This window comes from Schistocerca serialis, chromosome 6 (genome assembly GCF_023864345.2).
Source record: "Schistocerca serialis cubense isolate TAMUIC-IGC-003099 chromosome 6, iqSchSeri2.2, whole genome shotgun sequence".
In the NCBI taxonomy this organism is placed as follows: domain Eukaryota; kingdom Metazoa; phylum Arthropoda; class Insecta; order Orthoptera; family Acrididae; genus Schistocerca; species Schistocerca serialis.
The window spans coordinates 498,652,893-498,678,414 of record NC_064643.1 but is presented as its reverse complement, the minus strand read 5'-3'; positions in this window follow the sequence as shown (position 1 = coordinate 498,678,414).

Sequence of the window (25,522 nt, the reverse complement as noted above, 5' to 3'; positions counted from 1 at the left end):
TACCAGTTTCTTTGTCTCTTCAGCGTATTTGAAGCGGGCGCTAAACACGACGAACGGTGCTACGTAGTGATTGCCTAAGCGCTTGCATCTCTGCGCTAATTTTTGGTATTAAGTTAGCGACGTGAACTAGCAGTCTTGAGTGCAAAACATTCATCTGAGTGGTTGTCAGCCGAAATATCGTGGCAATAAGAAGTGAACCGGCTGTCGTCCGCGAAACGTTATGCAGTGTCTCATATAGATGTTATTGGTGTTGAGAAGTAGTTGGAATTGCTAAGATTAAACAGGGGCCCGAGCTCGATCGAATTTCCATGACATCCAATACATAAATTCAGTTCCGCATTTTTAACCGTATTGAACCCTAGGCCATTCGGACAAAGAAAGTGTGCCCAGTAGTTGGAATAATGCACAGATCAAATTGGTCTACAGAGAGCTTAGTAACACTGATGGTTCAAATGGTTCACATGGCTCTGAGCACTATGGGACTTAACATCCTTGGTCATCAGTCCCCTAGAACTTAGAACTACTTAAACCTAACCAACCTAAGGACATCACATACATCCATGCCCGAGGCAGGATTCGAACCTGCGATCGTGGCGTTCACGCGGTTCCAGACTGAAGCGCCTAGAACCGCACGGCCACACGTCCTTGGTCATCAGTCCCCTAGAACTTAGAACTACTTAAACCTAACCAACCTAAGGACATCACACACATCCATGCCCGAGGCAGGATTCGAACCTGCGATCGTGGCGTTCACGCGGTTCCAGACTGAAGCGCCTAGAACCGCACGGCCACACCGGCCGGCGGTAACACTGATCCACAAAACAATCGTCCAGTTTCCTGCGTCGCTTGTAGAGTGTTAGAAAATAGTATGAGTTCAAACACAATGAGGCCTCTCGAACAGAATTGCCTGCTCGATGGCAGCTAGCCTGATTCCGGAAACATCGATCATGAGAAACTACTTGCATCTTCCTCACAGGGCGTCTTGAACGCACTCCATCAGTGCAGGCAGATACAACAACACATATTTACGAAATCTCAGTCATATGGAGTATCAAATTTTTGGCTGCATTGAGGATTTCTTGATGTGGAGCAAGGAGCACGTTATCTTGGATGGGTAGTCGTCGGCAGATAGTGAAGCAACTTCAGACGTACCCAGGAAAGTGAGTTGGGATTCTTTCTGTAGATGATGTAAATCAATGACCTTCGATTTTTTCCGGATGGTGCAGTTATTTATAATGAAGTACAGTCTGAGAAGAACTGTTTCAATACTGAGGCAGGTCCCCAGAATGAAATTTTCGCTGTTCAGCGGAGTGTACACTGACATGAAACTTCCTGACGGATTAAAACTGCATGCCGGACCGAGACTCGAACTCGGGACCTTTGACTTTCGTAGGTAAGTGCTTTACCGACTGAACCAACCACCACTCACTACTCGTCCTCACGAATTTAAGTTCGCCAGCAGAGCACTTGCCAGTGAAAGACAGAGGTCCCGAGTTAGAGTCTCGGTCTGGCACACAGCTTTAATCTGCCAGAAAGTTTCACTGAATCAGATCTTGAACAGACATCAAAGTGGAGAAGTTATTGGTAACTTGCTTCAAATGTTCACTAGCGCAAGTTGTGCACTTTACAAAACGCAAAAAAAAAAAAAAAAAAACAAAAAAAAAAAAAACAAAAAAAAAAAAAAACTAGTGTCCTGTGCCTGTAACATCAGTGAGACGCAGTTGGAATCATTCAACAACATATATAAATACCTGAGAATAATAGTTTATGGGGACATGAAATCGTATCATTAAGTAGTGTCAGTCGTCGGTTAAGCATGTGGCAGACTTCGGTGTCATTGCAATTCGTTACCGTTGCAACTAGTTCAGATACACTGAACCTCCACCGACTCAGTTCTGCCCAGCTGTTCTATTGTCACACACCCGATGGAAGAAAATCTGGTAACAATGTTCCGAAATCATGAGGAAATACCAGTGACTGTGGGCAATTGGGTGGCTCCTGGTTGTGTGCTCAGAAGCCTAATGGTTAAGGCGACTTCTCGCGATAACAAGCAAATCCTCAGATCGCAAAGCGAAGATATTTAATGATCGTTGTGCATGTCGTACCGTTATCTCAGCCACTAAAATCACTGCAAAATATGTACAGTGTCTACTAACCTAAAAGCGAAAGAATATATAGGATGCGTCTAAGAAGTTGGATAAACACAGTAGTATCACAAAGTAAAGAAAAGGTAAGAACAATATTTTTTGATTAACTTTCAGAGCCAACTGCAGTGACCACAGTAAATTAGTATGTTACCCCTATTTGCATGTGTGTGGAAATTTGAGGTTCATGTGTGTGCTCCGATTCTGATATTTGCCTTCCATACCCTGGTCCGATGGAAGCACCAGGACTCATTCTTCTCGAAGGCAGTTTTGCAGGTTAGTAATCTCCGTAACACATGTTAGTGGCCACTACTGAAGTCTCTGTCTACGCCGCCTGAAGACTCGCAATCAATTATTGTTCAAAAATTTGGGAATATCTTTTTCCCTTTTATATTTCTAAACATTCGAAGCAAGTTGCTGATTTTTGCAACACGCTAAATTGTTATCAAAAAATTGCCCATTGTTTTTGTTGCTTTTTCAAGTACTGGATCACTGCAGATAACTGTATCGACTTCAAGAAGTGTAATAATTATTACTGACTACCAGGTCATTATTATTCACACATCAAAAAAAGTTTGGCATCACCCCGGTTCCCAGAACTCCTGAAGATAGCCGTTGACTGTAGATATTGTATCACAGATAGGGAGTCCCTCTGACTGCTCAGAGATGTCACTAAACCCGCCCAAATATGTAAAGAACCATGCATGAGCAGCACCTATTAGATGGAGGGCGTCCGACAGCCGATTAGTTCCAGTCATTCCACTAGGAAGGAGGCAGATGGCTCGTGTTTAGTTCAACCATGCCTAGACAGTCAATACCGCGGTTCGATCGCGTCCGCATAATTACTTTGTGCCAGGAAGGGCTCTCAACAAGGGAGCGTCCAGGCATCTCGGGGTGATTTGGAGGAGATACAGAGAGACAGGAACTGTCGATGACATGTCTCGCTCAGGCCGCCCAAGGGCTACTACTGCAATGGATAACCGCCACATAAGGATTATAGCTCGGAGGAACCCTGATAGCAACGCCACCAGGTTGAATAATTCTTTTCGTGCAGCCACAGGACGTTGTGTTACGACACAAGCTGTTTGCAATAGGCTGCATGATGTGCAACTTCACTCTCGACGCCCATGGCGGGGTTCATCTTTGGAAACACGACACCATGCTGCGCGGTAAACATGGGCCCAACAACTTGCCGAATGGACTGCTCTGGTTCAAATGGCTCTGAGCACTATGGGACTTAACATCTGAGGTCATCAGTCCCCTAGAACTTAGAACTACTTAAATCTAACTAACCTAAGAACATCACACACATCCATACCCGAGGCAGGATTCGAACCTGCGACCGTAGCGGTGGCGCGGTTGCAGACTGAAGCGCCTAGAACCGCTCGGCCACCCCGGCCGGCTGACCGCTCTGGATTGGCATGAGTATTGCATATGCCTTCAACCAGACAATTGTTGGAGACATGTTTGGAGGCAACCCGGTCAGGCTGAACGCCTTAGACACACTGTCCAGCGAGTGCAGCAAGGTGGAGGTTCCCTGCTGTTTTGAGGTGGCATTATGTGGGGCTGACGTGAATGCCATCCTCCGACCGATAGTGTAACCATATCGGCAGCATATTGGCGAGGCATTCGTCTTTATCGACGACAATTCGCCCGCCCATCATGCACATCTTGTGAATGACTTCCTTGAGGATAACGACATCGCTCGACTAGAGTGGCCAGCATGTTCTCCAGACATGAACCCTATCGAACACGCCTGGGATAGATTGAAAAGGGCTCTTTATGGACGACGTATCCCACCAACCACTCTGAGGGGTCTACGCCGAATCGCCGTTGGGAGTGGGAAAATCTGGACCCACAGTGCCTTGATGAACTTGTGGCTAGTATACCACGACGAATCAGGCATGCATCAATGAAAGAGGACGTGATACTGCGTGTACAACAATCTGGACAACCACCTCTGAAGTTCTCGCTGTGTGGTGATACAACATGAAATGTGTGGTCTTCAGTCGGCCATTGTGGTTCTAGGCGCTTCAGTCTGGAACCGCGCGACCGCTACGGTCGCAGGTTCGAATCCTGCCTCGGGCATGGATGTGTGTGATGTCCTTAGGTTAGTTAGGTTTAAGTAGTTCTAAGTTCTAGGGACTGATGACCTCCGATGTCATAGTCCCATAGTGCTCAGAGCCATTTTTGTGGTTTTCATGAGCAATAAAAAGGGCAGAAATGATGTTTATGTTGATCTCAATACCAATTTTCTGTACAAATTCCGGAACTCTCAAAACCGAGATGTTGCAAAACTTTTTTTGATGTGGGGTATAATACGAACAGCGAAGGTCCCATCACACTTTCCTAGGCCATATCTGAAACTAATTCTTCGTCTCATGATCACTCTTTATTCAAGCTAACATACAGCATTGTACGTACTGATAAAACTTTAATCTAATCGCCAATTTCGTTTGATATCTTATATGATAGTGCTGTCATTAGTAAGCGTTGGTGATCTCATTCCTTACCTCAGGTACTAAGTTTAGGATTATCTATTGCCAGTATACTGTTTTGACTTCTATACTTCGGGCTGCTAGGATACTTTGCATATTTGCACAGTACATCTCGCTTGTATGTCATTATTGCGGTCGTTTGCAGTAATAGATCTTTTCGTATTTGGTAGTTGGTTATATCCATCAAGACTCCGCAGGCAATAGATCCAGGGGACCTTACTTCTAATCTGCCAATTGCAAATTTTTTTCTCCCCCTTCCCCATCACGCCCCTTTCCAAATGTAGTTCATTGGGAAAGAAGAATCAGTAGCTTGGTCGGAGATAAAGGTTACATTGCAAGGTTTCAATCTGAACGCGAGTTCTCGAAGACAACGAATGTGAATATGAAATCAAGGCTGTGGTAACAGATTGATCTGCAGCGTTCTCAGACATTTAAGTTATCCTTGGCAATATTTGTACGCGTAATTATGACAACAAGTGAATGTTTCGTGATTAGTTCAGATACTTCCAGTTCCTGAAACAATTAGCAGCTGCTAACATTCATTCTTATTTAATTCACATGTCTGTATAAACCTTAAATATCAAGATAAATTCAGGAACATAGTATTAGATAGTAGAAGAGTCACCATTGAGTATTTAGTTTCATATTACGTAACTTATACCGTACACAAAGTATGAAAAACTGAATTGTTCGGCGGGGGAGTGGGGGGTGGGGGGGTGGGGGGGGGGGGTAGGGGTGGTGGCGAAGGGCTAGGATAGGCACAGTGGAACAGTTGCTATCTCGATTAGAGTGTGATTCGACTTTATGCGATTAAATTATTTGGTACCTTCGAGAAAGTCTACCATATGTGAATGTTTTAAGACAGGAATAATTAGGTGCCACTTCTCGTGTTTGATTTCTATTGTCCTTCGTATTATGGAGTAAAATTCGAAACCATTTTCATTCAGTGCACGCGACCTGCAGGGCATAACTTCGAAATTCTCATGGAAATTACCCTGTGAAGGTAACAGCAATTATACAACATTCTTTTTTTCTCTCACAAATAAATCACCAAGTCTTTGCGACAAGCGTCAATATTCTTACTGTTGAATGGTCCTTACTCCATCGAACGGATAATACTAAATTGCTAACCCTCATAAAATTTACGACTTCTGTTGGTACCAGTTAGTGGTTCTTGGCCATCTGGTATTATCATTACTGCGGTATCATACAGAGATCGCGTAGCCGCACCGAAGTTGTTATCTTGAATCGATACCACAGACGTTGTACTTCAAAAGCAAAATTTATTAATTAATGCATTAAGTGATGCTTTGCTAGTCTACTGCAGTTGTACATTACCCAGATCTACTGTGGCAATGAAGTGAACTAAAATTTCATCTGTTCTAATGCTCCCAGAGCAAACAAGGAATCCACAGTTGTGGCCAGACGAAAGTAGGTTCACCTGTCTACAACAAGTGTAGGGTGTAAAACAGGATGTTTTGTGCTTATGTATCGTCGAAGGCCGTATAATCGTAATTATCTTGTGCATAAACTACGGCTTATGATTTCCTTTCAACAAAACATGGAGCAGTAAAATTCAGGGAGGTCTGCTAAGAATGTAATATTTTCTGCCCATAAACGTTGTAGGGTTAGCGGAGGCCGCGCGGGATTAGCCGAGCGGTCTGAGGCGCTGCAGTCATGGACTGTGCAGCTGCTCCCGGCGGAGGTTCGAGTCCTTCCTCGGGCACGGGTTTGTGTGTTTGTCCTTAGGATAATTTAGGTTAAGTATTGTGTAAGCTTAGGGACTGATGACCTTAGCAGTTAAGTCCCATAAGATTTCACACACATTTGAACATTTTTGGTTAGTGGAGACTTGATGCTCGCAGTGGAGCAGCCTTTTGCTGCAGTGAAAAGACGACCGCAGCAAGCACGGGAGGCCGCGTTGTGTAAGCAGAGGCAGGCGAACAGCGGCGGCGGCAGCTGCGGCACGCGCCGACTCGGGGCGAAAGACCTGCGTGCGGTTAGAGTTTTGTTTTTCCCGGTGAGTCAGCGGGGGGTCGCGGACTCGGCCACAGCTTCCTCCTGCGCTCGACTCACAGGAAGCCGAAAACGACCAGCTGCCGGCGCACGGTGGTAATGAGCGGACTCGCGCCGACACCTGCTGCACGGTGACAGCGCGGAAGGTCCCTTCCGGCCGAGTCATCCCTATGAAGACTCAGCTGCCGTCCTAGCGTCCGTCTGACAGTCCAGTGTTAGCTAAAATCTGACTGTATTGTAAGTCTGAGCGACATCGCGACATTGCTGCTCGCGTTGGTCGAGATCCAATGACTGTTAGCAGAATATGGAATCGGCGGGTTCAGGAGAGTAATACGGAACGCCGAGCTGGATCCCAACGGCCTCGTATCACTAGCAGTCGAGATGACAGGCATCTTATCCGCATGGCTGCAACTGATCGTGCAGCCACGACTGGGTCACTGAGTCAACAGACGGGGACGTTTCCAAGACAACAACCATCTGCACGAAAGCTTCGACGACGTTTGCAGCAGCATGGACTATCAGCTCGGAGTCCATGGCTGCGGTTAACCCTGACGCTGCATCACAGACAGGAGCGCCTGCGATGGTGTACTCAACGACGAACCCGGGTGCACGAATGCCAAAACGTCATTTTTTCGGATGAATCCAGGTTCTGCTTACAGTATCATGATGGTCGCATCCGTGTTTGGCGACATCGCGGTGAACGCACATAGGAAGCGTGTATTCGTCACCGCCATACTGGCTTATCACCCGGCGTGATGGTATGGCGTGCCATTGGTTACACGTCTCGGTTACCTCTTGTTCGCATTGACGGCATTTTTAACGGTGGACGTTACGACCTGTGGCTCTGCCCTTCATTCGATCCCTGCGAAACCCTACATTTCAGCAGGATAATGCACGACCGCGTGTTGCAGGTCCTGTACGGGCCTTTCTGGATACAGAAAATGTTCGACTGCCAACACATTCTCCAGATCTCTCACCAATTGAAAACGTCTGGTCAATGGTGGCCGAGGAACTGGCTCGTTACAATACGCCAGTCACTACTCTTGATGAACTGTGGTATCGTGTTGAAGCTGCATGGGCAGCTGTACCTGTACACGCCATCCAAGCTCCGTTTGACTCAATGCCCAGGCGTATCAAGGTCGTTATTACGGCCAGAGGTGGTTGTTCTGGGTACTGATTTCTCAGGATCTATGCACCCAAATTGCGTGAAAATGTAATAACATGTCAGTTTTAGTGTAATATATTTGTCCATTGAATACCCGTTTATCATCTGCATTTCTTCTTGGTGTAGCAATTTTAATGGCCAGTAGTGTACACATTGATCTGCCCTTACTTGAACTTTTTGGATGTCTTCCGTCAACCGTATCTGCTAAGGATCCCATAAGGCGCAGCAGGACTCCAGGACGGACAACCGTGGTGTAGGCAGTCTCATTAATAAGATATGCAGCGTGTAAGTCTTCTTCCAACTGAACACAGACTTTGGTTAGCCTTTCTCACATTTTCTGTTTGATCGTTCCAATTTAAATGTAATCGCTAACTGTAGGTATTTAGTGATTTTTACAACCTTTAAATTTGGCCGGCCGCGGTGGTCGTGCGGTTCTAGGCGCTGCAGTCCGGAACCGCGGGACTGCTACGGTAGCAGGTTCGAATCCTGCCTCGGGCATGGATGTGTGTGATGTCCTTAGGTTAGTTAGGTTTAAGTAGTTCTAAGTTCTAGGGGATTCATGACCTGAGATGTTAAGTCCCATAGTGCTCAGAGCCATTTGAACCATTTTTTTTTTAAATTTGTACTGTTGATCGCGTACCCGAAATTTAACGGATTCCTTTTTGTACTCACACTTTTTATTGCCCAGGGTCTGTTGCCACCTTACAGATATCTTGGCCAGGTCATTTCGTTATTCGCATTGATCTACTGAATGCTTTAGTTCACGGTAATCGACATCATCTGCAAAGAATCCAAGAGGACTGTTCGCAATATCTCCCAACCCATTTGTAGAGATTAGAAACAGCAGAGATCCTATAACACTTTCTTGGGAACGCCAGGTATGACTTACTGTTCACTCGATAACTTACCGTCAATTACTTCAAGTTGTGACCTTTCTGACAGGAAATCACGATCTAGTCCCACAATTGAGATGATACTCCATTAGCATACAATTTGGTTACAAGTAGTTTGTGATGAACGATGAAAAAAGCCTTCTGAAAATCCAGAAATACGGAATCAACCTGAGATTCCCGATATCATTCGTAACGTCGTTGGAATATGGGGTCAGTTGCGTTTCACAAGAAAAATATTTTCTGAATCCGCACCATGTGGCAGTAGATCGTTTTCTTCGCGGCACGTCACAATGCTCCAAAGCCTTACTGCAATCTGTAGTCAATGGTGTGGGTCTATAATTTATCGGAATACTTCTATTTCTTTTCTTATGTAGTGATTTGTGAGACTTTGCAGTCCTTAGGTACGGATCTCCCGCCGAGCAAATGTTTGTGTACAACCGTTAAATATGGGCTACTGCATCGGCATGCTCCAAACCATATTGGCAGACCTATACAATCTGGACCGGAGAATTTGCTCTTATTAAGTAACTTAAGCTGATTCGCAGTGGTTTGCATAGACATAGAGAAAGAGATGGTCTCTTCTTTATTGAATTTGTGAAGCAACAGCTTCCTTGGTGCAACTCACTTGCACTCAATTGGTGTTGCACACACTTCTTCGATTAATCTAAGGACTAGGATTCATATTAACTGGCATCTGTCGTTGAAGCCGGATTTTCCTAAGAACCGTACGTATTGTGTCGTCCCCTAGACAGTGATAAAATAGTGAATGTGCATAGCCTATCGCAATCGCGATAGGCTATAATCCGATCTTTATCAAAGTCGGAAGCTGATGGTACGCATTTCTCCTCCTTACACGAGGCGTCACAACTACGTTTCACCAGGCATCGCCGGCCAACTGCTGTTTGTGTATGAGAAATCGGTTGGAAACTTTCCTCATGTCAGCAGGTTGTAGGTGTCGCCACCGCCGCCAACCTTGTGTGAATGCTCTGAAAAACTAATCATTTGCGTATCACAGCATCTTCTTCCGTCGGTTAAATTTCGCGTCTGTAGCATGTCATCTTCCTGGTGTAGCAATTTTAATGGCCAGTAGTGTATTATTACGAAGTAAGAGAGAGAGTGTCACAGATGTAATACGCGAGCTGACTGGCAATCATTCAAACAAACGCTTCTTCACTGTGCCGAGTCTTTTCACAAAATTTCAAGCACTATCTTACTCTTCCAAATGCGAAAATATTGCTAAATCCAACCTACATACGGAGAAATGGCCATTGTAATAAAATAAGAGAAATCAGAGCTCACGTTTTTCGAATGGAACGGTCGAGAAATAGTCTGGAAGTGATTCTGTGAACCCTTTGCAAGATACTTCGATTTGAATTGTAGAGTAATAATGTGGAAGTAGAAGCAGGATTGCATTTCCCATTGTATCAGGTAGTAATGTTTCTGCCTGTTTCATTTGCGTACCGTACGTGTGCAGAATGACTGCGTAAATTACTTTGATGGTGCTATAATTGGTTTACTCATGTTTTCGCTGCCCATACGTGAGTGTTATGCAATGGCTGTAGTAAGCTCCTAGGTTCCTCAGTAATGGTTCTTGATACTTCATAAGTAAATTTTCCTGGTGTAATTGGTGTCCATATTCAAACGCCTACCTGGTTATTTGTTGTGAGCCACCGTACAACGATTTCAAGAATTAGTGCTGAGAATGTTACGCTCCATTTGTCGAAAATGAGATATATTTACTACAACATGTTTCGGGACTACATTATCCCAATGTCAAGTGTTATAAAACGAGGAAACACAAATTTATATATCACCATACTACACATGCGTTTTCTTATGAAATATTCCTGAACATTTAAAGCAAACTAATCCTTGCATCCAGGATGTGATTTTCACTCTGTAGCGGAGTGTGCGCTGATATGAGGAACTGCCAGGAAGTTTTAATCCTTGCATCACTCACAATCGTATCTGAATCTCGTGATATTTGTCCAGGTTTCTTCACCCAGTGATCTGTTATAGGTAACTGCATCATGTGCAAAGTGTGTGAGTGTGCTATTAACATTGTCTGACAGGTCATTGATATACAACATGTGAGAGATTGCAGGGCACTCTGACTTTTGATACGGTGTCATGCTGATCAGTGTTCTTAGGGATGCGATCTGACTTCGTTCATATGATGAAAGGGTTAGCAGAAGTCAACGCTCTTGCAGGTGTGCTCTAGTGAAGGAATAGCGGTAAGCTCTACCTGCGTTCAAAGGAAGAAGGTGCCGAGTTAATTGACTGCAGTAAAAGCGTACGGCGGCTGAGAGCTGAGGAGAGCTCATTTTCTGCAGAACCTGGGTGACTGCCCAGTCCCTCGGTTTCATTGAGCAGACTAGAGATGGGCAGACTCGTTCATCCTTGGGAACTATTTCATTGGTGATCGCTCTTTATTGGGTACCGTTCATTTTTATTGGTTCACCATTCATTTGTGGTTGTTATATGGTTCTTATGAAAAATTAGTAGCATAGGTGACTGAAGATGGAAGGCGCCAACAGGGGACACTTGCCTCCACCCTGGAGTACAAAGTTTTTATTTATAACAAAATTTTCACACATTTGTAATTTCCATGATTCTGCAAAACCTCTCGTTTAGCCAACTGTAGCGATATGTGGCTGTTCGCAGTGAAATAATATAAGGTGGCTTACGAAAAACTGGCCCCAAGTACAGACTGCTCGCCAGTTACGCACGATTTGTTGACCGCTACAAGCAGAATAGATAAACATGTAATAATTAGGCAGTGAAGAAATAAAAAAAGCTAATGCAAACAACAACTTCGAAACAGTAGATGATAATTAGTAGGAGACAATGAGCAGTCAAGTTCTCGGGGACGATTTTTCGTGCGCCACACTGTACCACTGAAATAATACTGTAGAAGTTATAGTATTCTTTTTACAAAATGTGACACCAGACACGCGATTATGAAGCGTGGGCTTCGTTTGGTTGTAAGCCAGTCTGCCTTCCATCACAATGAACATGCCCTTTTACCTTGGATCAAAAAAAGACGGAAAATGGCCAGTCGTGTTTGCCGTGCCGACTTCGTTTGCATGTGTAATAACAAAAAAATCTTGCCTTTTTTTCCTGCTATTTATCGAAAAAGTGAAGTAAGCAGATACGCCGTTTTGTTACCTGGAAAATGTATGTATTACATAGAACATAACTTTTACGTAATTTATGTAATTATAAAATACATTTTAATTACCGGCCATGGACGTTGAATAAATACGAAAAGAGCCAGAAGTTCAGAGTTCAAAAAAGGTTTGAAACTAATCTTAAATCGCCGTGCGGAGTGAACGAAACGAACAACTCGATACTGAACTAACTATTAGCAGTCGGCAGTGGAAATGCGACGAGTGGCCACGCTAAGAAAGACGAGTCCGGCCGAGCGAGACCGAGACCGAGAGAGACGGGAATGGGACCGAGACCGACGTGTCGTTGCGGGATCAAGGCCGACCGTTTCCCGTTCCCGGGAACTATGAGTATAAATCAGTGACTGAAATGAACCATGAAAGAAACTTCCTTAAAATTCGTTCTTCGCTCTTTCCGTTCATCTTGGTTCAAATGGTTCAAATGGCTCTGAGCACTATGGTACTTAACATCTGTGGTCATCAGTCCCCTAGAACTCAGAACTACTTAAACCTAACTAACCTAAGGACATCACACACATCCATGCCCGAGGCAGGATTCGAACCTGCGACCGTGGCAGTCGCGCAGTTCCGGACTGAGCGCCTAGAACCGCGAGACCACCGCGGGCGGCGTTCATCTTGGTGAACCGTTCCTTTAGACCTGTTAGTTCGCGAACGACCCATCTTTAGTGCAGTCACACTAGATGCCGCCGGTCGGTCTTTGGCTATGTCCGGTAGGCTGACTAGCGCCGAGGAGTCGCTGGAGCTATGGGCAGAGCATTGATGACTTTCAATAAAGCAGAGGATGGGCCCTTGTGTTGTAGGAAGCCGATGAGACAGTTGTGAGTTTCTGCGAATTTCTGTGGGACAAGTCAGTGGCGTCCTGGCGCCCAGACTCTGCTACAAAACATATTTGTGAAGGCACGAGGCGTTTAGCGAGTTTATGGTCGTTATTTGGAAAGTTCGAAATGGGTGCAATAGGCGAGATAACAATATTTTTTATGGAGGGCTGTGGTTCCATCCAGGTCATGCTTTTAGCAAAGACATGGTGTAAACGCGTGGGAAAGAGGCCGTGAAGCTGAATCTTTTTTTTCCTTTTCTCCCAATTAATTTTTGAAGTCGCTGGTTAGTCAAATCTGTGTATGCAGAGCAAGGGGCGGTCTCACAGCTTCGAATGCCGCACTCCAGCTCATGATTGACTTGTGCTAAAGTGGGAATAGTCTAAGATGTAAATGTGCTATGCTACCGAGCTGGCAAGGAAAGCTGAGAGAAAGAGAAGAAGACACTCTTGTAATGGCACTTCGCTAGTAAAGAACGACAGGTCTCTACCTAGATGGTGAGACTTGTGTGCTTTGCTATTGTGCCACTAGAGCCTGTGCGAGTCACCATCTGAACTGTCAGAGGTACTGCTTCTGACATCACGCACACAACAAGTGATGCGTGGGTGTACTTATTTGTTTCGAGTCTGCCGTCTAAACATTTGACATATTCCGTCACGCATAGTCATGTCACGGAGTCACATTGGTTTGGCAGACCAGGAAATGGGTCCACCTGCAAGGGTCCTCCTCTGATTTCCACCTGCACACCGGGGTTAGTATCTGCATTCCGAATCAGCTGAACGCGAGACCATGTACTTGCATTTTTTTGGGCACGTGCCATTAATAATAGATTGCTGCCGTCTATGACTGCAGTCGCCGAGAGCATCGCGGTGTGCCACCCTGACCAGCAGAAGAGTAAAGTATTCGTTGCTAAGGCGTAGGGCTCCAATATATACTTCTTGGACCCTGTTTTTTGGAACCATATTTTTCTTTATGGAATAGTATAGCTGCTTGATAGTAGAGTAGTTTTCGGGCCATACCACGGATTCACACGTATGAAGTCAGGTAAAGCGATTAGTTCTGGTTAGAGTCTTGTGTTAATCCCCAGCTGCTCACTTTGTTCACCATAGACCGCATATCATCGAAAGTGTTTGTGAAATAAAAAAATGTTTCAGTGGCGTTTCTTTAGGCATCTCTTGTCATGTGATGTTAAGAATGAATAAATCAATTGTTATTTAGACCACAGCTCCTTCAAGTGTTCTGATTAACATTACCTTTGCAATTTTATTAAAGTCATGATTGCAACTGAAAGACGGAAGCTTGCACATGAACAGCAAGTGTCCCAGCATACTTCCCTGGAGTACCCCTGAAGTTGCTTCCACATTAGTCGATGACTATTCATCCAAGTTATCCTGCTACTTCCTTCCTACCAAGAAGCCCTCAATCCAGTTAAAAATTTTGTGTCATAATCCATATGATCGTACTTGCGCCATAAGCGTTTGCGTGATACTAATTCAAATGATTTTCAGAAGTCAAGAAATACTACATCTACATAACTGGCGTTATTTGTGGCTTCCACGAGAAACCAGAATCAGGCTGCTCGGACGGGGATTTGAACCGTCTTACTCCCAAATGCAGAGTCCTGTGTTGTAAGCGCTGCGCCGCCTCACTCGGACGTAGGGTCAGCACAGCACTTCACCTGCCGTTGGCATGAAGATGCTATTTCTCTTTCAAGCAGCTCCTTAGTTGGGGTCAAGAAGCAGAATGGAGCCCGTCTTGGTACTACTACCAAGGATAATCACTCGCAGTACCGGTAATTGAACCCAGATGCTCCCGTCGGCAATGTGCCACATGACCACTAAGCTGTGGAGGCTGGCATAGGAAAGGAGATACTGGCAAAAGTAAGGGCTCTGAAGGCAGGTCTTGAGTTTGGTTTGCATGGTTCAATCGGTAGAACACTTTCCCACGACAAGAGAACTTCTCAGCTTCGAATCATATTCCAACATATAGTTTCATATCAACGCGCACTCGGCTGCGGCCTGAAAACTCATTTTAAATCCACATGACGACTCTTAAGTGTTTTGCAGACCATTTCGCGACCGTTTCTCTCCGAATAGCTCATGGGAAAAATTAACATATAAAATGGCTCGTGCGAGATTTCTCTTTCTTCATCACGGTGATCATCTCTCCGTATGTATGTGGGAGTAAACAAAATGTTTTGGTATTCAGGAGAAAAAGTTGGTGAAAAGACCTAACCGCAAAGAAAAATGCCTTTGTTTTAATGACTTCCTCCCGAAACTGCTTATCAAATCCGTGACACTCTCTCTCCTATTTCGAGGTAATACAAAACGAACTGCCCTTCTTTGATGTTTTTCGATGCCCTCTCTCAAACTTATCTGGTAATAACAATATTGTACGGCTCAACTGCATGGTGCAAGTCTTTCAACTGGACGCCATTTAGGCTATTTGCAAATCCCTGAGTCAACGCACCGAGTGTTCTCAGAGGCCACCCACCCAAGTATTAACCTGGCTCAATGACGCCAAACTTCTATGCCCGGGCGGGAACAGGAGTACCCAACGTGGCAAGGTCGTTGGCATTTATGGGCTAAAATTCCCGTACTCCGCAGCTATACTCCACATGAGTGTGGAAAACGCAGTGTAGACACTTTAGTAGGTTTGGTGCGTCTTCTGTTCTGCCAATAAAACGCAGAAGCTGGTCTGACCTCCCCACAACATTTTCTGTGTGATGGTTTCAATTTAAAGTGCTGGTACTTGTTATTCAGAGATATTTAGTTGAATCGACAGCTTTTAAGTTTGTGTGATTTATCGTGAAACCGAAAGATATCTAGATTCTTTTGGTACTCAAGTGGAGTACTTTTTGTTCTTCGGGGTCAATAGCCACTTTTCTTGTCATGCAGGTATCTATTCTAAATCATTTTGTAGCATGTATTCATTTTCTGTTGAGTTTAGCAGACGGTAAACTATAGAATCAACTGCATATCAAAGTAGAGAGCACTTTGTGTTGTATCTTCTGTTGTTTTGTGTAGGTTAAGAGCAGTATAGAGATTATAACGCTCCTTGGGGAGCTTCTTATGCTGAAAGAATACATAATAGCTGGTTGCATCTTTCCATTACACGGGATTATAATCCATTTCACAAAGTTTAATCATCATATTACAGTCAACATCAACCCAACATAAATAATCCATCACAATCTGAGAAGAACTGTGACACCTACAACACTAGAGGAAAAATGACCTTTATTACACATTAATGAAGATGCCAGTGTCTCAGAAAGGAGTTCAGTAAACAGAAAATAAATAAATAAAATTAAACTACTTGTCCAATAACATAAAATGTCTTATAGGTATTAAAGCAAGTTTTAAATCCAACGCAAAATCATGTCTCCTGGAAGACTTATTGTGATCTATTGACATATTTTTATTTCAAAACAGTCTGTAAAAATACGCAGTCTTTAATTGCAGATTCAACTATAAATAATAATATTTTCGTTAATGCTAACACTAATCATTTATGCACACCTTGTAAACTGACTCTTTCCACATTATTTCGATAAAAAGAATCCTTAAAATGGTCTAGGGAACATGTAACTAACTGATCAAAACACAACCGAATCGTGGCATTCCGTAGGGATATTACAGCTACTTGGTTAAGGATATGCTACCGTCCTCCAACTTTACTTTGGCCGGATGGCTATTTTGTTGACCTTTGACGTTTATGGTTCAAGTGGTTCAAATGGCTCTGAGCACTATGGGACTTAACAGCTGTGGTCATCAGTCCCCTAGAACTTAGAACTAAGTAAACCTAACTAACCTAAGGACATCACACACATCCATGCCCGAGGCAGAATTCGAACCTGCGACCGTAGCAGTCACGCGGTTCCGGACTGCGCGCCTAGAACCGCGAGACCACCGCGGCCGGTTGTTTGACGTTTATATTCATTGTATTACGACCCAAGTAAAACAATAAGCTTGTGAGTTACTCATTTGTATTTGAGCCGGTGCAGTGGCCGAGCGGTTCTAGGTGCTTCAGTCCGGAACCGCGCTGCTGCTACGGTCGCAGGTTCGACTCCTGCCACGGTCATGGATGTGTGTGATGTCCTCCGGTTAGTGAGGTTTAAGTAGTTCTAAGTCTAGGGGACTGATGACCTCAGATGTCAATTCCCATGTGTTTAGAGCCATTTGAATTTTATATATTTGTCTTTAATTATCCACATTGAAATACCAGAAGACAGAGGATAATCTGAAACGGTAAAGTAGTTTCCGCTCCATAAGCAGCAGGTTTCGCTGCTCGCTGGCACCGGAAAATACAAACAGAGGCGGCTCTGCCGTCAATTTTATAGCACGACGCGGCCGGCCGCGGGTGCAACAGGAGCCATGTGGGCGGGTGGAAAGAAATGTGTCAGGCTTCATAATACGTATTTATATGTGTCGTATATTGTGCATTTCTTGCACGAGAATGTGAATATGCACATGAACTTTCCTAATCCTCCTCACACCTTTCCGTAAAGCGTGGCCAAATCTTAGTTCGGAAGTAGTTCTGTAGTATAGTAGTGCCAACCTTACTCCTGGGCAGGGGATCAGAGAGACAGCACAGGCAGGTAAAAGTCAAAGACTTTCCAGTGTCACAAGATTTGGGGTGGAGAGGTTGGTCACGGCCAAGTGGCTCGACCACCCCCTCCACCGGGGCCCAGGAAGACCTCCGGGTTGCCGTCATATTCTAGGAGTGTTACAGAAGACGGGTAAGTGAGCAGACGTGCCCTCAGTGCGTCTCAATGTTCACGCATGGAAGAGAGGTATTTAAATATTTGTACTAATTCTTTTATTTCCAGCTTTGGATTGTTTAAGGAAATGAATGTTCTCGTTTAATTCCGGAAATTTGACCCCTGTGTTAAGGTATCTGGTCCCCAGTTTGCCCGTTATCCTCCTCACGTAGTGGATGTCCCATGTAAAATATTGGGAGACTTTGATGGTATACATTTGGCCAACGCAGTTCCGTCTTGCCCGTAGAAATTTGCGTGCAGATTAGTATATAATGTACCCGAGCTATAAGTTGTAAAATTGTAATATCTGTAAACTGGAACAATTGTTGCAATCGCTGTAAAGTCGAGAGATAATGTTTAAAATAAATAGGTAATCAATTGTCATCAATCTTTAACATATCTTAAAAAAATCACATAGGAGTCCAGTTAAAGGAATTCATTTAAAAATAGAAGATATAGAATGCAGGGACCCACACATCAGCGTGTGAGCCCTCCAGCCCCTTGCCTAGTATCGTACGGAAAGGGCACGCTCTCTAGGTAGCGCTCTCAAGCTCCCCTCCCCAGTTATCCGTTGCGCAATTTTCATTCAGGGCTTGACGACATCAACTTTCATCTGGCGTCCCTAGGGAAGGAGGTTTGACGGTAATCTTTCAAATCCTCCGAAACTCGTAGCAATACTAGTAAAAGAAACTGGGGGCGAGATCTATCTGCAGCATATTCTTAGACCAAACATAATGAGATATCTCCAATAGAATGACAATCTTCATGTAAATGAGCGTAGATTCCGAGGACATTTGTCACGCGACACAGTATCACGCTTTTTGCACGTGCGGGTCAAGGTATGACTCCCAATCCGCCACAGTTCTCGTCATCTAGATGTAGATGTGGGTGGATGGTGGAGATGCTGTGACAATTTTAGTCAACAGAAATTTCCAACAGCTTCGATGGTGGGTCAATAAATAAGTCGCAAACTGGGGAATAGACGTCAGCGTCACGTGTACCAGCGTGAAATTTATTGGAATGGGCAACCTTTCGGTCTGTAACAAGCTTATTTGGTTTCACAAATTGCTGCAACCCACAATACTGGTGTGTCCTGCGGGTAGCAACAAAAAGTGCCATCTCTGGCTAACCAGGGCGGCCAGAACGCTGCTTGCTTGAGATTTTTTCCTTGTCCTTTGCTAAATTCCTGTATCCAATCGAACACAACTTTGCATGAAATAGAGTTCTAACCAAATATCAGACGGATTTCACTATGGACGTCCTCTGTGTATAGTCCTCGGCTCATAAAAATATCGTTTTTCTAGTTGGGTACCGCCAAGGGGCCTGCCGCAGTAGTAATACCGTTTCCCGTTAGATGACCGAAGTTGGCTAGCATTTTGATGGGTCACCGTCCGGGTCTGCTGAGTGCTATTGGTAAGTGTGGTGCACTGAGACCTTGTAAGGCTAATTGGAGACCTACTTGATTGAGAAGTACCGACACCGATTACGAAGACCAACAACAGCCAGGGGAGCAATGTGCTGACCACATATCCCTCTGTATCTGTATCTGGTGATGGCTAAGAGGTGAGAACGACACGGCAGCCTGTCGGTATCCCTGGGTCTTCAAGGCCTATTCGGACGGTGTTTCTTTGTTTCTAGTCGGCTACACACTTACAGCACGCCTGCCATGTCGATCTGACTGCAGACCATTAAGCACTGGCTGAGGAATAAAGCTGGCTGCCTGCCACACGATATTCTGCCATCTTCTAGAGACTTCTTTTTGTTCTGACTGATTTGAAGCGGCCTTTCACGAATTCCTTTCCTGTGCCAACCTTTTAATCTAAGAGTAACACTTGGACCCTACATGCTCAATTATTTGCTGGATGTATGCAGATCTCTGTCTTCCTCTAAAGTTTTTACCCTGTACAGCGGCCTCTAATTACAAGGAAGTTATTCCATGATGTCTTCACATATGTCCCCTCATCCTTTCTCTTCTTCTCGTACGTGTTTTCCATACATTCCTTTCCTCGCCGATTCTGCGGAGAACCTCCTCATTCCTTACCTTATCAGTCCACCTACTGTTCAACGTTCTTCTGTAGCACCACATCTCAAATGTTTGTATTCTGGTTTTCCCACAGTCCCCAACCTCACCGCCGTACAGTGCTGTGTTCCAAATGTTCATTCTCACAAATTTCTACCTCAAATTAAGAGCTATGTTTGTTACTAGTAGACTTGTCGTGACCAGTAATGCACCTTTGGCCAGTGCTAGTCTGCTTTTTGTGATCTCCTTGCTTCATCTGCCGTAGGTTATTTTTCTGCCTACGTAGCAGAAGTCCTTAAACTTCATCTGCTTCGCGATCCCCATTCTGATGTTAAGTTTCTCGCTGCTCTCATTTCTGCTACTTCTCATTACTTTCGTCTTTCTTCGATTTACTCTCAATCCATCTTCTGTCGTCATTAGACTATTCATTTCTTCAGAAGGTCCTGTAATTCTTCTTCACTTTCACCGAGGACAGCAATGTCTACAGCGAATCTTAACACTGAGATCCTGTCACCCCGAATTTTAACCCCGTTCTTGAACCTTTCTTTTATTTCCAGCATTGCTTCTTCGACGAATAGATTGAACAGCAGGAGCGGAAGACTACATCCGTGTCTTACACTCTTTTTAATCCGTGGACTTCGCTCTTGGTTTTCCATTCTTATTGTTACCTCTGGTTCTTGTACATATTATATATTACCCATCTTTTGCTACAGCTTACCCATACTTTTCTCATAATTTAGAATATCTTTCACCATTTTACACTGTCGAACGTTTTTCTCAGATCGACAAATTTTACGAACATGACTTGATATTTCTTCAGTCTTCCTTTCATTATCAACCACAATGTCAGAACTGTCTGTCTGGTGCCTTTGCCTTTCCTAAAACCAAACCGATCGTCACCTAACAGATCCTCAATTTTCTTTTCCCTTCTTCTGTATGTTATTATTGTCAGCAAATTGGACGCATGAGCTATTAAGCTGATAGTGGGAATTTTCTCGCACTTGTCGGCTAGTGGCATATGGACGCGAATTTTGAAACGATATGCGATATTTATTGACTCATCCTCGTAACTCGGAAGCGGTTGCGTCCTGCAGGCTGCAATATGCACCAATGCTTCCATGCAAACGCACAGTTGTCAAACACGAATTTTTAATCACGCTAAGCGATCAGACTAGGAGACGGGCGAGGTTTTTTGTTGGGCGTCTGTGGCCCCCGTGCAGCCAGCGGCGGCAGAGGCGTCAGCAGCAGGGCGGCGCTCTGGTCAGGCTGGCGCGGCCGGTCCGACGTATTTCATTAGCGCGCTGGCTGTCAGGCCGCCTAATCACAGCCCGGGGGTGGGGGTGGGGGCGGCGCAGTAATTAGTGCGCCCCTGGGGCGGCGTGCGCCGGGGTGAGTCGGGGGAGGGGTGGTAACCGCCACCCCCGCTACCGCCCCCGGGGCCGGCCGCACCCCTGGACCGCTGCCGCCGCCGCCGCCTCCGGCGCTGCCCATGACAGCCGCCCCCGCGGGCCACCACGCCGTCCGGACTCATCTCTCATCCCGGCCTCACGTTCGACTGCGCTCCTTGCTCCACCGCTGCTGCGTCAGTGGGTGTGCGCCTTGTTGCGCCATCGTTCGCAGTGCAGTTTTTGAGCCGCGATGCCCTACAGCCGTAGGCTGCAGGTGTTTGTGGACTACAATATGTCTGCAGAGCAGTAACATATCGTCTGTACCTACGAGGGTTGTTTGGAAAGTAAGATCCGATCGGGCTCAAAATGGAAATCACACTGAAAATCCGATGAAACTTTGTACATATGTGTTGGGGTGAAAATGTGAGTTAATGCGGATGAGTAGGAAGAGTAAACCTGTAATGTTTGGATATAGCATTAACAGTGTCCTGCTCGACACTGTCAAGTCGTTTAAATGTCCGGGCGTGGCTGTGCGAAGCGATTTCAGATGGAACGGGCATGTGAGGATTGTGGTGGGGAAGGCGAACAGTCGACTCCAGTTTGTTGGGAGTTCATCTGGAAAGGAGAACTCATATAGGACGCTAGTGCCGCATATTCTTGAATAATGCTCGAGTGATTCGGCTTAAACTAAGATATCGAAAAATTTAGAGGCGGGCAGCTAGAATTTTTGCTGGTAGGTTCGGACAGTACGTAAGTGTTATGGGCATGCTTCAGGAACTCAAATGGGAATTCCTGGAGAGAAGGCTACATTATTTTCAAGAAACACTATTGAGAAAATTTAAAGGACTGCAGAACGAGTCTGCTGCTTGCAACGTATGTTGTGCGAAGGACCACGAAAATAATACGAAAAATTAGGGCTCATACGAAGGCAATTAGTGCGTCGTTTTTCCCTCACTCTATCTGCGAGTTTAACAGGAGAGGAAATGACTAGTAGTGGTACAGGGTACCATCCGCACCCACCGCACGGTCGATTGCGGAATATTATGTAGATGCAGGTATAGTAAGCCCCTCGATTTCGTCACGTGACTCTTTTCAGCTCTGAGCGCACGGTGAGCATGTAAAGGTGCCTAGATAAATAATGCCAAGTTTGAAGGCCTGGTGAGAGGATTCACCCGATGTCATGCAGCCCGCGAAATACAACTGTCATGCGCTTCCTTCTTTATAAAAAGTCTCGGTCGCTCCTATAGTGTTTTCGATGGGAAGAGTTAGCATCAACCACAAGTTGTGAAGACATTTCGGCACAGGCAACGAGGTGTACAGTAGCGTAGAGAATTAGCGGAAAGCACAGTATCTGCCTTCTATGACGATAGTACTGGAAAGTTGGTATAACGCTACGACAGGTGTTGGAGTGGCGACTATATGGAGCAATAGCTGGAAGGTGCAGGTAACTATTGCAAATATAGCATTTTTGATTTTCTGAGTGGTCCCCATTTTGCTACTGGTCGGACCTTATTTTCCGAATATCTCTCCTACATAATCAATAACGCACCGCGTGGCGGAGCGTACATTGCTACAATATTAACGAACTTCTGCTCTGTTTAAGCAGCGTGTTCGGCGGCTCTGCACGTGTTATGATACTTCTTCTCATATTCTCGTGAGTGTGACGTGAGATTTGCACCGCTGACCATTAAAACACCGAGAACATTAACAGATAACGAAATTTTACTTGTTGCGCGCATATAGTAGGAAGAATACAAGATAAAATTTGTAGGCGATCTGGGGATACGGGACGGGTTTAGGGTGCGAAATTTGGTGCACAGAGCTGCTACCTCTGGCAGAAACAGTAGCTCTAAATTGGATCACCACATGTCATTCTACGCTGTTTGCACTCTGTAGCACAGTTCATCGTCGCAGTGGCTAGTGAGTGCTAGTGTGCAATTTCCTTGGCAATCATTGGTTCAATGTTTTTACTAGGTGACGTATCTAGAGCGTGAACTGGAGGGGCAAGAGTCGAACAATCTATCAGAGTAGGTCAAGATCGCAAAGGTGAGGTTGAAGGAACATGAAGGTGACCTAGAAGATAGCCTCCTAGTTAAACACGTTAGAAAGGTTACGGACGCTGTCAAATTTACCGGTTATGTGAACCAGAGGTCTACAGATAATTAAGTACACAGCCAGTCAGTTGCCAGAACTGATTTAGATTTTGACTTGACCCAGATTTGTTGTTGAGACACAATAGTGTGGCACATACCTGTTTATTGGTTAGCATTTTCATATAAGAGCTGTGCTACAGGGTGCAGAAATAAAAGTCTCCAATATATTTAGGTGTTTTAGAGATGTTCTCGCTTTTGCTAAAGACAAAAATGGTTTAAATGGCTCTAAGCACTATGGGACTTAACATCTGAGGTCATCAGTCCCCTAGAACTTAGAACTACTTAAACCTAATCAATCTAAGGACATCACACACATCCATGCCCGAGGCAGGATTCGAACCTGCGACCGTAGCAGCAGCGCGGTTCCGTGCTAAAGACAGATCTGGCCTGTATGACCAGATATGCTTTTTCGACAAGGACATGTATTTCATACCATTATGATGCATTTTGACACGTAAACAAGTTTGACACTTGAAAATGGCCTAAGGGCGAAACCTGGATCGTAGAACAATAAAATAAAAGTTATTGCAGTCAAATGGCGGCAGCATCATTCGAAATATTTAGTGTGATTATGTCTCCAGCCACAATAAAAAAAAACAATATATTGCTCCCAGTTATGAATATAAGTGATTTGATCTCCAACTTGTGATTGCAGATGACGGAATGAGTTTCTATACTTTTCGCAAAGCAGCTAGTACGGATCAAAGTATACCACGTGACTCAACACTCCCTCAGTCCCACTCAGCCATAAATCGTAAAATATAACACATTTATCTTCGAAAAAACTAGTGAAGGAGATGAATTTAACTAAAACATAAACTTGTAACAACTAATCCGATCCATCTGTAATTGACAAGACAAAATTTGTGTGAAGGAAACAAAAATGTAGAGTTCTCATCTGAGATGACTGTAAAAACGGGGAAAGTGAAAATTAAAGACACATTTCAACACCTTTCATAGGCCATATGCCATACAGTATAAGACGTTGATCGGTTACAAAATGTGGCAGCAAAGCAGTATTCTCCACTGACAAAAGCGCACAGAAGAACATATTCCACAATATTAAAACCACGAGAGATCCCTTACGCAGCTCAGGTGTCTACAAGGTTACATGCAATGCATGTTCTGTGTTTTATATCAGAGAAAGTGGAAGGCTTTTAATGTGGAATATAAAGAAATCTTTTATGATAACAAAGGTGCCGATGTCCTAATTCTACGTTCGCAGAACAATTGTTGACGCCAGGTCATAATCCGAGATGAAATAAAAGTTTTGCATAAAGAAGAGACAGGGTGGTTGGATGTATTGGAGAAATTAGAGAATTTTAGACACACGTTGAGGAAAGATAGCCTCCTTTTAAATGAACAGCTGAAATCGAAAAAAAGGAACTTCTGTACCGGGGTATCTCGTTTACGAGCATCATTACCTCGTTTACGAGCATCATTTCCTCCTCGGAAGCGTTGTTTTCCTCGCGTAAATCTCGTGATACTTTCGTTTAGTTTCACAAGATGAGATTATTTCACTGGTAAGCTAGTTAATTACGGAAGGGAATTGTTCTTTACTTCCTGCAAAGCTTGAAAACTTTTTTCTTACGTTTTTCACTAGAAAAACGTCTACTTATGTCTTCATGTTAACGAATTTCTTTTATTGCCTTCATACTGTGAACAATTTTGTATACTTGAGTATTCCTCATCAGTGTGGGATCCGTGCCAGGTCGGGTTGACAGAGGAGATAGAGAAGATCGAAAGAAGAGCTGCGCGTTTCGTCACAGGGTTATTTGGTGAGCGTGATAGCGTTACGGAGATGTTTAGCAAACTCAAGTGGCAGACTCTGAAAGAGAGGCGCTCTGCGTCGCGGTGTAACTTGCTGTCCAGCTTTCGAAAAGGTGCGTTTCTGGATGAGGTATCAAATATATTGCTTCCCCCCTACTTATACCTCCCGAGGAGATCACGAATGTAAAATTAGAGAGATTCGAGCGCGCACGGAGGCTTTCCGGCAGTCGTTCTTCCCGTGAGTGGCACGTAAAGTGTCCTTCGCCACACACCGTTGGGTGGCTTGCGGAGTATAAATGCAGATGTAGATTTGAAACTGTGTGGTATTTTTTTACTCCTTTTAATTTTATCTGTTATTTCTCTATTGCTATTATACTGTTTTACATTGGTAGCAACTTAGATTACTATTTTATATGTCGTGACGGTAGTCGCTCCAGGAAAAGTTAAATATTGTACCACTGAGCTTTTATTGCGGCATCAACCAGCAACGTCTGTGCGCTCTTTGCTAGTCTGCGTGAGCTCTGCAGCAAGTTGCTACGTGCTTAGTGTGACGTCTGTCTGTTCAATAACCATACCTGTTCAAATTTTACAGTTTTAATGACTGTTTTATTCACACTGATTGTATGTGACTTCAGTGTCTCATCTCGTGATGGACGTAACACGTTCTACGTAAGTAATAGTTTTATTTTCAAATTAGGAACTGTAATCAC